The sequence below is a fragment of the Oncorhynchus gorbuscha genome, linkage group LG15 (genome assembly GCF_021184085.1).
Source record: "Oncorhynchus gorbuscha isolate QuinsamMale2020 ecotype Even-year linkage group LG15, OgorEven_v1.0, whole genome shotgun sequence".
Classification (NCBI taxonomy): domain Eukaryota; kingdom Metazoa; phylum Chordata; class Actinopteri; order Salmoniformes; family Salmonidae; genus Oncorhynchus; species Oncorhynchus gorbuscha.
Window position 1 is genome coordinate 35,916,763 of NC_060187.1, and position 14,304 is coordinate 35,931,066.

The 14,304-nt window shown below is 45.0% G+C and overlaps 1 protein-coding gene across 2 annotated transcripts in view; it reads left to right on the forward strand.

The window, feature by feature from the left end:
* The window catches only part of LOC123997549 (procollagen galactosyltransferase 2-like), a 43,579-nt gene that overhangs the window by 2,039 nt on the left and 27,236 nt on the right, over positions 1-14,304 (forward strand). The window contains exon 1 of one of the 2 annotated variants that reach the window (XM_046301909.1): positions 5,477-5,623. The exons of the other annotated variant lie outside the window; for it this stretch is intronic. The gene's annotated coding sequence lies outside the window, so the exon portion shown is untranslated. Of the gene's footprint in view, positions 1-5,476; positions 5,624-14,304 lie in introns of those variants that run through there. 2 annotated transcript variants of the gene reach the window in all.

Below are 14,304 nucleotides of genomic sequence, written 5' to 3' on the forward strand. Positions count from 1 at the left end.
AATGGAATAATGTTTTTTGATATGTTGGTAAATTAATTAAAAATGAAAAGCTGAAATGTCTGGAGTCAATAAGTATTCAACCCCTTTGTTATGGCAATCCTAAATAAGTTCAGGAGTAAAAATGTGCTTCACAAGTCACATAATAAGTTGCATCACTCTGTGTGCAATAATAGTGTTCAACATGATTTTTCAATGACTCATCTCTCTACCACACACATACAATTATCTATAAGGTCCCTCAGTGAATTTCAAGCACAGATTCAACCACAAAGACCAGTTAGGTTTTATAATGCCTCACAAAGAAGGGCACCTATTGGTAGATGGGTAAAAATACAATTTTAAAAAATACATTCAATATATCCCTTTGAGCATGCTGAAGTTATTAATTACACTTTGGATGCTGTATCAATACACCCAGTCACTACAAAGATACAGGCATCCTTCCTAACTCAGCTGCAGGAGAGGATGAAACCGCTCAGGGATTTTACAATGAGGCCAATGGTGTCATTAAAACAGTTACAGAGTTTAATGGCTGTGATAGGAGAAAACTGAGGATGGATCAACAATACTGTAGTTACTCCACAATACTTACCTAATTGAAAAAGTGAAAATAAGGATGCCTGTACAGAATACAAATATTCCAAAACACTTGACAAAACACTGTTTTGCAATAAGGCACTAAAGTAATACTGCAAAAAAATGTGGCAAAGCAATTCACTTTTTGTTCTGAATACAAAGTGTTATGTTTGGGGCAAATCCAATACAACACATTACTGAGTACCACTCTCCATATTTTTAAACATAGTAGTGGCTGCATCGTGTTAGGGTATTCTTGTAATTGTTAAGGACTGGGGAGTTTTTCAAGATAAAAAATAAACGGAATGGAGCTAAGCATAGGCAAAATCCATGAGGAAAAACTGGTTCAGTCTGCTTTCCACCAGACACTGGGAAATTATTTTACCTTTCAGCAGGACAATAACCTAAAACACAAGGCCAAATCTACGCTGAAGTTGCTTGAGTGGCCGAGTTACAGTTTTGACTTAACTCAACACAACGCCACAGATGTTTCAAGTTTTGAGGGAGCGTACAACTGGCATGCTGACTGCAGGAATGTCCACCAAAGCTTTTGCCAGAGAATTGAATGTTCATTTCTCTACCATAAACCACCTCCAACTTTGCTTTAGAGAATTTGTCAGTACGTCCAACCGGCCTCACAATCACAGATCATCTGTAAACACACCAGCCCAGGAGCTCCACATCTGGCTTTTTCACCTGTTGAATCGTCTGAGACCACCACCCAGAAAGCTGATGAAACTGGGTTCGCACATCCAAAGAATTTCATCACAAACTGTCAGAAACCATCTCAGGGAAGCTCATCTGCGTGCTCGTCGTCCTCACCAGGATCTTGACCTGTCTGCAGTTTGGCGTCTTAACTGACTTCAGTGTACAAATGCTTACCTTCAATGGCCACTGGCATGCTAGAGAAGTCTGTTCTTCACGGATGAATCCCGGTTTCAACTGTACTGGGCAGATGGCAGACAGTGTGTATGGCGTCGAGTATGGTGTCATGTGGTCGAGTGATTTGCTGATGTCAATGTTGTGAACAGAGTGCCCCATGATGGCGTTGGGGTTATGGTATGGGCAGGCATAAGCTAAGGACAATGAACACAATTGCATTTTAGAGATGGCAATTTGAATGTACAGAGATCACATGATGAGATCCTGAGGCCCATTGTTGTGCCATTCATCCGCTGCCATCACCTTCTGTTTCAGCATGATAGTGCATGGTCCCCATGTCCCAAGGATATGTATAGAATTCCTGGAAGCTGAAAATGTCCCAGTTCTTCCATGGCCTGCATACTGACCAGACATGTCACCCATTGAGCATGTTTGTGATTCTCTGGATTGACGAGTACGACAACGTGTTCCAGTTCCCGCCAATATCAAGCAAGTTCGCACAGCCATTTAAGAGGAGTGGGACAACATTCCACAGGCCACAATCACCAGCTTGATCAACTCTATGCCAAGGAGATGTGTCACGCTGCATGATGCACGTGCTGATCACAGCAGATACTGACTGGTTTACTGATCCACACCCTTACCTTTTTTAAGGTACAGTATCTGTGACCAACAGTCATGTGAAATCCATAGATTAGGGCCTAATGATTTTATTTCATTGACAGATTTCCTTATGTGAACTGTAACTCAGGAACATCTTTGAAACTGTTGCATGTTGCGTTTTATATATTTTTGTTCAGTGTAAGATACCTCAAGAAATCTGTCAATAATTTAGACATTTTTGCAGAGGAGATCTTAATTGCGCAAAACAACCTCACAAAATGACATCATAATATATGCACAAACTGTTCCGGACTGTTTCAGATGAGAAGCATGTGGACGCCTTAAGTGTTAACTACTATTACAGGGCTCCAGACTAACATTTTTCCTTAGTGTCACAGGTGCCACTAACCTTAACAGTTGATGGCACCAGCCCATGAGTAATCCTCTTATAAAGTCATTAATTGTGCCTTATTAAGAAGTATAATAAATAGACTGATGTATTCAATAAATAAATTGTTTTATCTAGCACGTTCCAAGCAAGAATGAAAGATATTTTGATGTACAACTTAATCCAGTGATTGGAGATGGGGAGAGAGTAGACACTGAGTGGCTCGGACAGCGGCACAAAAGGTGGGTGCTCAACGCACTGAGGAAGTGATGCATAAAGTGCTGTGGAGAGAATCACGGGAGAGACGAAAGGTCTGGATGACTAGTCTACAGGGACAAAGAAAGTCAGTGCACAAGCATGTGGAGAATGCCCATCACATACCTATTTTGTTGCACATGGAAACTTTTAAAGGGACTTGATAGTTTAATGCGTTTTCTCTGTTTCTCCCAGAATTGAAGTCATCACCAGTTGGATGCTTTTGTCTTTTGTTTTCCACTCATCCTTTCAAGGCTTGCTTTTGTTTGCAGCTTTATGTCTGTCTGTTTCTCATTGAGAACACTTCCCAACGCACACACACACACACGCACAAATATATCTGCCCTGGTGTTTTAATATTTAGGAACAGATTTCCTAAATTCAACTTATTTTTAGCTGAAATACGTTTTTGGCCCGCGGGCCGTCTGTTACCGACCCCTGCCCGGCCCCTGACCTATAGGATGTGCCTGTTGCTGCTGCATTCTACTGTCTGTCTGTATTGTTCTCCTGAATCTGAACCAATGACTGTAAAGGTCTCAGTATATCTCTGCATGCTCTCAATACTAACTGCCAATGAGAAGTTTTTGGCAAAGAGACATTTATTGGGTCGTTGAGCAGCCTAGATGTTCAGTGTTGATAATCACTGTACCATGAAGAAGAGTTTTTTTAAGTATGAGAATCCACGATCAGCTCCTTCGTTTTGAAGAGGTTATTTTCCCGGCACCACTCCGCCAGGGCCCTCACCTCCTCCCTGTAGGCTGTCTCTTCATTGTTGGTAATCAGGCCTACTACTGTTGTGTCACCTGCAAACTTGATGATTGAGTTGGAGGCGTGCGTTTCCACAGTCATGGGTGAACAGGGAGTACAGGAGCGGGCTGAGCATGCACCCTTGTGGGGCCCCTGTGTTGAGGATCAGCGAAGTGGAGGTGTTGTTTCCTACCTTCACCACCTGGGGAAGGCCCGTCAGGAAGTTTAGGACCCAATTGCACAGGGTGGGGTTCAGACCCAGGGCGCCGAGCTTAATTATGAGCTTGGAGGGTACTATGGTGTTGAAGGCTGAGCTATAGTCAATGAACAGCATTCTTACATAGGTATTCCTCTTGTCCAGATGGGATATGGCATTGTGCATTGCAATAGCGATTGCATTGTCTGTGGATCTATTGGGGCGGTAAGCAAATTGAAATGGGTCTAGAGTGTCAGGTAAGGTAGAGGTGATATGATCCTTAACTAGCCTTTCAAAGCACTTCATGATGACAGACATGAGTGCTACGGGGCGATGATCATTTAGTTCCAGACAGCTGGTCTGCGCATGCTCTGAGGATGAGGCTAGGGATGCCGTTTGGGATGGCAGCCTTGCGAGGGTTAACACACTTAAATGTCTTACTCACGTCGGCCACAGAGAATGAGAGCCCACAGTCCTTGGGAGCGGGCCGCGTCGTTGGCAATGTGTTATCCTCAAAGCGGGCGAAGAAGGTGTTTAACTTATCCGTGAGCAAGATGTCGGTGTCCACGTCATGGCTGGTTTTCCCTTTGTAATCCGCAATTATCTGTAGACCGTGGCCACATATGTCTCGTGTCTGTGCTGTTGATTTCTGACTCCACTTTGTCTCTGTACTGACGTTTTGCCTGTTGATTGCCTAATGGAGGGAATAACTACACTTTTTGTATTCAACCATATTTCCAGTCACCTTGCCATAGTTAAATGCGATGGTTCGCACTTTCATTTTGCACGAATGCTGCCATCTATACATGGTTTCTGGTTTGGATAGGTTTTAATAGTCACCATGGGAGCAACATCCTCTATACACTTCCTAATGAACTCAGTCACCGTGTCCGTGTATACGTCAATGTTGTTCTCAGAGGCTACCCAGAACATATCCCAGTCTGCATGATCAAAACAATCTTGATGCATTGATTCCGATTGGTCAGACCAGCGCTGAATAGACCTTACTGGTCTTACTTCCTGTTAACACATGGACTGTAGTACTCGCCCTGGAAAAACACTTGACCACTGCTACTCCCCCTTCCGGGATAACTACAAGGCCCTCCCCTGCCCTCCCTTCAGCAAATCAGATCACAAATTCAATTTTGCTCCTCCCTTTCTATATGCACAGATTTGTGATCTGATTTGCCGAAGCGAGTGCGGGGGATGGCCTTGTAGTTATCCCGGAAGGGGGAGTAGCAGTGGTCGAGTATTTTTACAGATCGAGTACTACAGTGAATGTGTTGTTAGAACTTTGGTAGCATTTTCCTCAAATTTGCTTTGTTAAAACCCCCAGCTACAATAAATGCCGCCTCAGGATATGTGGTTTTTCAATTTGCATAAAGTTCAGTGTAGTTCCTTGAGGGCCGTTGTGGTATCGGCTTGAGAGGGAATATACACGACTGTGACTATGACCGAAGAGATTTCACTTGGGAGCTAATACGGTCGGCATTTGATTTTAAGGTATTCTACGTCGGGTGAACAAAAGGACTTGAGTTTTTGTACATTAACACAATCACACCGTGAGTAGTTAATCATGAAACATACACCACCACCCTTCTTCTTCCCGTAGACTTCTTTATTCCTGTCTGCGCGATGTACTGAGAACCCAGCTGGCTGTATGGACGGGACAGTATATCCGGAGAGAGCCATGATTCTGTGAAACAGAGTATGTTACAGTCCCTGATGTCTTTCTGGAAGGAGATCCTCACCCTGAGCTCATCTACTTTATTGTCCATAGACTGAACATTAGCGAGTAATATACTCGGAAGAGCTGGATGGTGTGCACGCCTCCTGAGTCGGACTAGAAGTCCATTCTGAATACCTCTTCTCCGCCGTCGGCGTCTTGGAGCAGCCAATGGGATAAGTTCAATTGCACTGGGAGGTACGAACAAAGGATCCAATTTGGGAATGATGTTTTCCTGGTCATAATGCTGGTGAGTTACCGCCGCTCTGATATCCGAAAGTTATTTCCGGCTGTATGTAATAACACAAAAAAACGTTCTGGGCTAATAATGTAAGAAATATCACACAAAAAAAACGAAATACTGCAAAGTTGCTTAAGAGCTAGAAGCAGAGCTGTCATGTCTGTCGGCACCCTCTACAATACATATACAGTATATGTATTGTATAAACAAAAACAGTGGTTATACAACCTAAATAAAGCGAGGCAGTGAAAGCAACAGAATGGTAGAATTATGATTTGTGAAATAAAAGCTGATTGTGTGATTAAATGTGTGCTGGCCACAGACCCAGTGCTAGTGGCTAATTACTGTGTTGGGGCTGACGGGTAGAGCTTGTACCCTGCTCACCTTTCAGTTCTCCCTGCCCTTCCTCTGCGACAAGGAGACTGTCGCTGTTCATGTGTGTATGTAGAGTCACATGAGAGTTTCAACTGGGTCATGGCTGGAGGAAGGGCAGTCTGTGTGTATGATAGAGACGCAGAACAGATGGGATAACACACTCTCCACAGAAAGCTTCAGTAGTCTGAAAAGCAAATGGATGTGTCTGTCTGACAGAGAGGACTGAGAGAGAGGTGAGAAAGACTCACACTGTGCTGTGAAAGAATGCAGGGAATGGTTTTTAGGAAAGAGGTAGACAGGGGGCGGAGGCAGGGTGGTTGGCAGGCTTGTGTTGAGAATTACACAGGGGCACTGAGCAGGTTAGTAAAGTGAACTCACATTCCATCCATGCTCAAACAGTGTACCCTCCCCTCCCTCCTCTGCCCCCAGGACAACATTGAGCTGGCTGCAGGCCAACAACTGGACCTGGGCCTGGACCCAGGCCAGTGATTAGTTGATAGAATGTAACTCAGCCCCGTGATTGGTCACCAGGTCATGACTACGTGTTGTGACTGGAGGGAAAGGCTGAGCTCATCTTTGGGGCAGCGTTCAGGAGTAACTCAGTAGTCTGGAGCTAGGTCTGTGGGCCGTTTATTGTAAGTGCTTAACCAGGTGGTGAACTGGAGGGAGAGATGGTTTGTCGATGTGTTTCGACATAGATCATGTCAGGACTATGAAAAGACAACGGTTCCCAGAATGATCTGTATTGATGTGAAATAGCCTAATAACAGAGAATTCCTTGTGGTTTCTATACTCGTATCCCCATGTTAGAGTATCATATGACATAACCCACTGCACAATGCACACACCAAGAAATCTGAACCACAAAGAAAAAATCTGAACCACAAATCATGCAGATGAAAGAGAGTACCATCCAAACCATGTGTGCCCTTAGGCATTATAGTGTTGTTAGCACAGATGTCAGAGAGAGAGAGACACAGCTACATGTGAGCTCTCACATTTTTCAACATTTATACAAAAGGATAGATTTGGAGTTAGATAAACTTGGATTTTTCAGTAGGTACATATGCAGGATGCTACCCTCCACAGCATGGCCTTCGCTTCAGATCAAAACTCCAAACCTACAACCTCATTTTGAACCAAAATTAACCAGAGAGATTACTGCTTCCAAGATTTCCCTGTTCCAAGCTATATGGAGGGTGCTCTAGCAAACAAACAGCAGAGACCTGAGGACACCATCCAACCTGGAACTGAGTGAGTAGTGTTTGGTCTGATGCTATTTTGCCAGCCAAGAAGAAAAAGAAAAATGGAAAAAAAATGAAAAAAGTACATTGCAATGATATATTTTACTTTATAGAGACTGAATGCTGAGGTAATGCTCAATTAGCACTTAGGTGGGAATAAAGGGTGTCGAGGCCTTTGGGCCCAACAAGTGGCCGGAGTCTTTGAAGCGTCCTCCCTTTGAAGCCCCCTCCCGCTGTTCAAAGACCATTCACTGGCATTTTCTACAAGAAATCTTCCTACAGAAATAAAAGCATCTCCCAAGTGGGTGTGACACCTACTCATGTTGCCTGCTGCACTGCTGCTTGGATTCCATCTGGCAATCTGTTCACCATCTGCCCTTGCCTGTCTCCCCCTCTGGTACAGGTACCCCCACCACACTCCCGAGCTTTCGCTCACCTCCAGCACACACACACTGTTGAGGCAAGTTATTCTGAACAAACGATGGCTAGCCCAAAGACATTATATATATTTTTTTTTATTGTGCATTTTTCTATTTTACTTTTTGCCTCATAACTCCTGCACACTTTGTTGACTCCAAACTTTCTTTACCCAACTGCGGGACAGACTATGTTCATTCCCACACTCGGGACACTGGCTCTCTAGTGGTTACACAGACTTTTGGTCTCCCATCTTATTCTAACCACCTCTCGCTTTGTATTCATGTTACCTGATGAAATCGCTGTACAATATGATCTTGTTGCCATCTGATGCACATTCAGATGTCATAAATCAGCACTGTAAGAGCTCTTCCTGTCCTATGCCGTGCCTTGATTGTATTACTGTTGATGATATCAGGAAATGTGCATTTACACCCTGGCTCACCTACTGTTGCAAGCCCCAATTCAGACATGTGCTCTGATATCTGCTTCATTGATTTCTGCTCTCATAAAAGCCTGGGCTTTCTGCACAATAACACTAGAAACCTGTTGTGGTTGTTACTGACAAGAAACACATGACTGAGCTCTTTAATCACCACTTCATTAAGTCAGGATTCCTATTTGACTAAGCCATGCCTCCTTGCCCGTCCAACATTTCCTCATCTCCCACCCCTTCTAATGTGACTATCCCCTTTCTTCCTTAAGGTTGCTGCCCATATCATCGCCAAGCCTATATCCAATCTTTTTAACCTGTCTCTCCTTTCTGGGGAGGTTCCCATTGCTTGGAAGGCAGCCACGGTTCATCCTTTATTTAAAGGGTAGATCAAGCTGATCCTAACTGTTATAGGCCTATTTTTATTTTGCCCTGTTTATCAAAAGTGTTGGAAAAACCTGTCAATAATCAACTGACTGGCTTTCTTGATCTCTATAGTATACTCTCTGGTATGCAATCTGGTTTCCGCTCAGGTTATGGATGTGTCACTGCAACCTTAAAGGCCCTCAATGATGTCACTATTGACTTGGCCGAAGCTTTTGATACGGTAGACCATTCTTGTGGGCCGGCTAAGGAGTATTGGTGTCTCTGATGGGTCTTTGGCCTGATTTGCTAACTACCTCTCTCAAAGAGTGCAGTGTATAAAGTCAGAAAATCTGCTGTCTCAGCCACTGCCTGTCACCAAGGGAGTACCCCAAGGCCCGATCCTAGGCCCCACGCTCTTCTCAATAAACATCAACAACATCTGCTCAGGCAGTAGGAAGCTCTCTCATCCATTTATATGCAGATGATACAGTCTTAGACTCAGCTGGCCCCTCCCCAGATGTTGTGTTACATGCTCTACAACAAAGCTTTCTTCGTATCCAACAATTTCTCTACCCTTAACCTTGTTCTGAATACCTCCAAAACAAAGGCTTATGTGGCTTGGTAAGAAGAATGCCCCTCTTCCCACAGGTGTTATTACTACCTCTGAGGGTTTAGAGCTTGAGGTAGTCACCTCATACAAGTACTTGGGAGTATGGCTAGACGGTGCACCATCCTTCTCTCAGCACATATCAAAGCTACAGGCTAAAGTTAAATCTAGACTTGGTTTCCTCTATCGTAATCACTTCTCTTTCACCCCAGCTGCCAAACTTATCCTGATTCAGATGACCATCCTATCCATGCTAGATTACGGAGACATAATTCATGGTTCATCAGGTAAGGGTGCTCTCGAGCAGCTAGATGTGCTTCACCATTCGGCCATCAGATTTCCCACCAATGCTCCTTATAGGACACATCAATGCACTCTATACTCCTCTGTAAACTGGCCATCTCTGTATACCTGTCGCAAGACCCACTGGTTTATGTTTATTTATAAAACCCTCTTTGGCCTCACTCCCCCTATCTGAGATATCTACTGCAGCCCTCATCCTCCATATACAACACCCATTCAGCCAGTCACATTCTGTTAAACGTCCCCAAAGCACACACATCCCTGGGTCGCTCCTCTTTTCAGTTCGCTGCAACTTGTGACTGGAACGAGCTGCAACAAACATTCAAACTGGAAAGTTTTACCCTTGCTTCCAAAGAGCTCCCTTTCTACTGGATTACAACATTGAAAGCTAAGTAGCAGTCCAATAACCAACTATTTCCTCTGATCTACACTATATTCCGTCTCCTAGAATTCCATCGTGCTGCGTAGAATCTTTCTGGGAGTTTAGAACCTTGATCCACCTCCGAGTGCAACTGTGTCACCTCAGGTCTGATAGCAGTGTGGGTTCTGGAGGGGTATCTCACGGTTCTATTACTTCTGTCAGGCCTGATAGCAGTGTGGTTTCTGGAGGGGTATATCATGGTTTTAATTCTTCTGTCAGGCCTGATAGCAGTGTGGGTTCTGGAGGGGTATCTCATGGTTTAATTCTTCTGTCAGGCCTGATAGTAGTGTGGGTTCTGGAGGGGTATATCATGGTTTTAATTCTTCTGTCAGGCCTGGGGATGAGGGCCTTGGTTTGTGTCTTTCTGACCATGTCAGGAGACCCTTTGACATTTTTGGGAGTGTTTTTTTTCACAGAAGGGAAAGGGGGAAGAAGACAGGATAAGATTTTGTTGAATTTGTTGAAGCAGACAATTTGGGCTTTTGTGAATGTAAATTATTACATCAGATTTTCTCTCTCTCTCTCTCTCTCTCTCTCTCTCTCTCTCTCTGCATTAGATCATATCACTGGCACATGGCTGGTATGTGAGTGTGTGTTTAATTATCCTCAGTGCTCTGGCCCAGTGTCAGTCCGTTGGGGTCTGCATGTGGTGGTGTGTGTCTGTTTCTACTCAGCTGGCCAGTACCCTGCCTCTCCTTCTGATTCCCATTACCAATCCCATACCAAATTTCCCATCGCCTTGGGCTAGACTAATGCTTAGGGAGTAGCTCCGTGTCACAGGAACTACATGATTCACACAACATAATCCATACCACCTTCTAACTCACTCAACATAATATGAACACACACACTCCTGATGTGATTTACACACACCATTCTTACCCGAGGAGTGTTAATACCAGTTGCTCCCTCATAAAACCTGAGAGGATATGGGACTGTTCCCAGACCTATGTCTGACATCAGAGAAAACAGCTCCATGTCCCCTGCCAGGAGTTGTGGCTGTACTCAGAACATCCCGGGCCATGTGGTAGTGTCAGTGGATCCCCAAAGGGGAGCTGAAACAGAGCAGAGTGCTCAGTTAGAAGGGCCTGTTAGCATTGAAGTGATTGTCTCTTACCCAATAGTTCTGGAGGCAGCCCAGCAACAATGGATCTGGCAAATGCTGAAATAATCTGCTATCCAGACAAAGTATTCGATTTCTCTTCAGAAAGACAGGAAAATACCCGAGAGAGAGAGAGAGGTGTTTTGAGGGACGTAATGATGACAGGACAGTTGTGTATTCAACAGTGGCCAGAGGAGCATACCATTTTAGCCCAGTCAGTCAGTCTGCTTGTCTGTGTGTCATCATCCTGTCTTAAACACCGAGACACACTTTACTACCGCTGTTCATGCTCTCTCATTCTCTATCCATCCCTCTTCTATCCTACCCGTCTCTCTCCCCTACCTCTTCGCTCTCTCTCTCTCTCTCTCTCTCTCTCTCTCTCTCTCTCTCTCTCTCTCTCTCTCTCTCTCTCTCTCTCTCTCTCTCTCTCTCTCTCTCTCTCTCTCTCTCTCTCTCTCTCTCTCTCTCTCTCTCTCTCTCTCTCTCTCTCTCTCTCTCTCTCTCTCTCATTCTCTATCCATCCCTCTCTCTCTCTCTCTCTCATTCTCTATCCATCTCTCTCTCTCTCTCTCTCTTCTCTATCCATCTCTCTCTCTCTCTCTCTCTCTCATTCTCTATCCATCCCTCTTCTATCCCGTCTCTCTCCCCTACCTCTTCGCTCTCTCTCTCTCTCTCCCTCTCTCTCATTCTCTATCCATCCCTCTTCTATCCTACCCGTCTCTCTCCCCTACCTCTTCGCTCTCTCTCTCGCTCTCTCTCTCTCTCTCTCTCTCTCTCTCTCTCTCTCTCTCTCTCTCTCTCTCTCTCATTCTCTATCCATCCCTCTTCTATCCCTCCCCTACCTCTGCTCTCTCTCTCTCTCTCTCTTTTTCTCTATCCATCCCTCTTCTATCCTCCCGTCTCTCTCCCCCTACCTCTTCGCTCTCTCTTTTTCTCTATCCATCCCTCTTCTATCCTACCAGTCTCTCTCCCCCTACCTCTTCGCTCTCTCTCTCTCATTCTCTATCCATCCCTCTTCTATCCCTCCCCCTACCTCTGCTCTCTCTCTCTCTTTTTCTCTATCCATCCCTCTTCTATCCCTCCCGTCTCTCTCTCCCTACCTCTTCGCTCTCTCTCTTTTTCTCTATCCATCCCTCTTCTATCCTACCCGTCTCTCTCCCCCTACCTCTTCGCTCTCTCTCTCTCTCTCTTTTTCTCTATCCATCCCTCTTCTATCCTACCAGTCTCTCTCCCCCTACCTCTCCTCTCTCTCTCTCTCTCTCTCTCTCTCTCTCTCTCTCTCTCTCTCTCTCTCTCTCTCTCTCTCTCTCTCTCTCTCTCATTCTCTATCTATCCCTCCCGGTCTCTCTCCCCCTACCTCTTCGCTCTCTCTTTTTCTCTATCCATCCCTCTTCTATCTCTCCCGTCTCTCTCCCCCTACCTCTTCGCTCTCTCTCTCTCATTCTCTATCCATCCCTCTTCTATCCTACCCGTCTCTCTCCCCCTACCTCTTCGCTCTCATTCTCTATCCATCCCTCTTCTATCCCTCCCGTCTCTCCCCCTACCTCTTCGCTCTCTCTCGCTCTCATTCTCCATCCCTCTTCTATCCCTCCCGTCTCTCTCCCCCTACCTCTTCGCTCTCTCTCTCTCTTTTCTCTATCCCTCCCGTCTCTCTCCCCCTACCTCTTCGCTCTTTCTCTCTCTTTTTCTCTCAGTCGATCGGTCTTTCTTATTGTCCCTTATAAACAAAGTGATAGTAAATTATACAATCAGTTTGAAATGATCTACACATGACTGAGTAGGTTATTCATCTAGATGTGCAGTAAGACAGCGGTTAGGGTTTTCAGAGAGCATATTAAGATCAATGAGAGAACACCTGCTCTTTCCATGACATAGACTGACCAAGTGAATCCAGGTGAAAGCTATATGGTCCCTTATTGATGTCACGTATTAAATCCACTTCAATCGGTGCATATGAAGGGGAGGAGACAGGTTAAAGAAGGATGTTTAAGCCTTGAGAGAATTGAGACATGGATTCAGAGGGTGAATGGACAAGACAAAAGAGTGCCTTTGAACAGGGTATGGTAGTAGGTGCCAGGTGCACCGGTTTGTGTCAATAACTGCAACGCTGCTGGGTTTTTCACACTCAACAGTTCCCATTGTGTATCAAGAATGGTCCACCACCCAAAGAACATCCAGCCAACTTAACACAACTGTGGGAGGCATTGGAGTCAACATGGGCCAGCATCCCTGTGGAACGCTTTTGAATCTTTGTTTAGTCCATACCCTGATGAATGGAGGCTGTTCTGAGGGTAAAAGGGGAGGGTGCAACTCAATATCAGGAAGGTGCTCCTAATGTTTTGTACACTCAGTGTATATTTCAAAGCTGTCTGTGTATTTCATGTGGGTGACTAAATGTGAGAAATTGCATGTTAGGGAGCAAGGTATTCAATGTGTGTAGAAATCGACAGTGTGAATTTATGGATGAAAGTGTGTAAAAAGTATGCGTGGGTTGCCCAGAGGGCAAGAACACAGAGATTCTTCTGACAGATTATATTGGCAAGTTACCTTGTTTGGCCTGACTGAGAGTGTGTATGGATAAGTCATGTGTGTGAGGATGAGGTGCTGTATAGGCTCTAAGGGGGAGGAGCATGGGCCATTCTGCCGTGTGTTGACTGTGAATGTTCTGAGTAATTCGGCTAGTAGGTCTCACCCACTTCCCTGCCAGGCCAGCATGCATTGCCTCAGCCACGTCAGCCTGGGGAGGGGGGGGGCTACTTCAGACTTAACACACACACACACACATACACAATTTAGACAGAGTGATGCATATCTGTTAACACTAGTTACAGTACGAGGTCATGTCCAATCCAGATACATTAGAAGGATTTTAGGCCTCGTTACTTTCACTGAAGTGTTTGTTGAGTGTTTTTGGACCAGGTGTGACCCTTCTGACCCCTCCCATTGATCACTCTCAGCTAAACACACCTTCCTCACTGATGATGGCATAGCCAGTCCAAGTAGCCAGTCCCATAGATAAAGGAGAGAGGGATGGAGAGAGAGAAAGAGAGGGGAAGGATGTGTAGGTGAAACCTAGGAGCATGTGTTGTCCAGATGCATACCATAAAGAAAGAAAGCAGAGATGCAGTGCTCCAGGCCTGAAGATAATGAGCTGGAGAGTTACTGGAAACTTCCAAGAGGGCAGCGTGAATGAATAAAGTGAGAGATGAGTGAAAAGAAGGAGGGGGGGACCAGTGTTCAGCCCAAACCCTCAAAGCCTGAATTGTTAACACTTTACACTCATACGGGTTGAAAATGGCAGATTTGGGCACTGAGAAGCTTCACAGTAAAATGCTATAAATGGCTCTGCGCTTCACAGCTCTGTATGGGTTTTGACTGACGGATGTTTTGAACTTGATCACTCCATGCGACAAGAAGTTAAT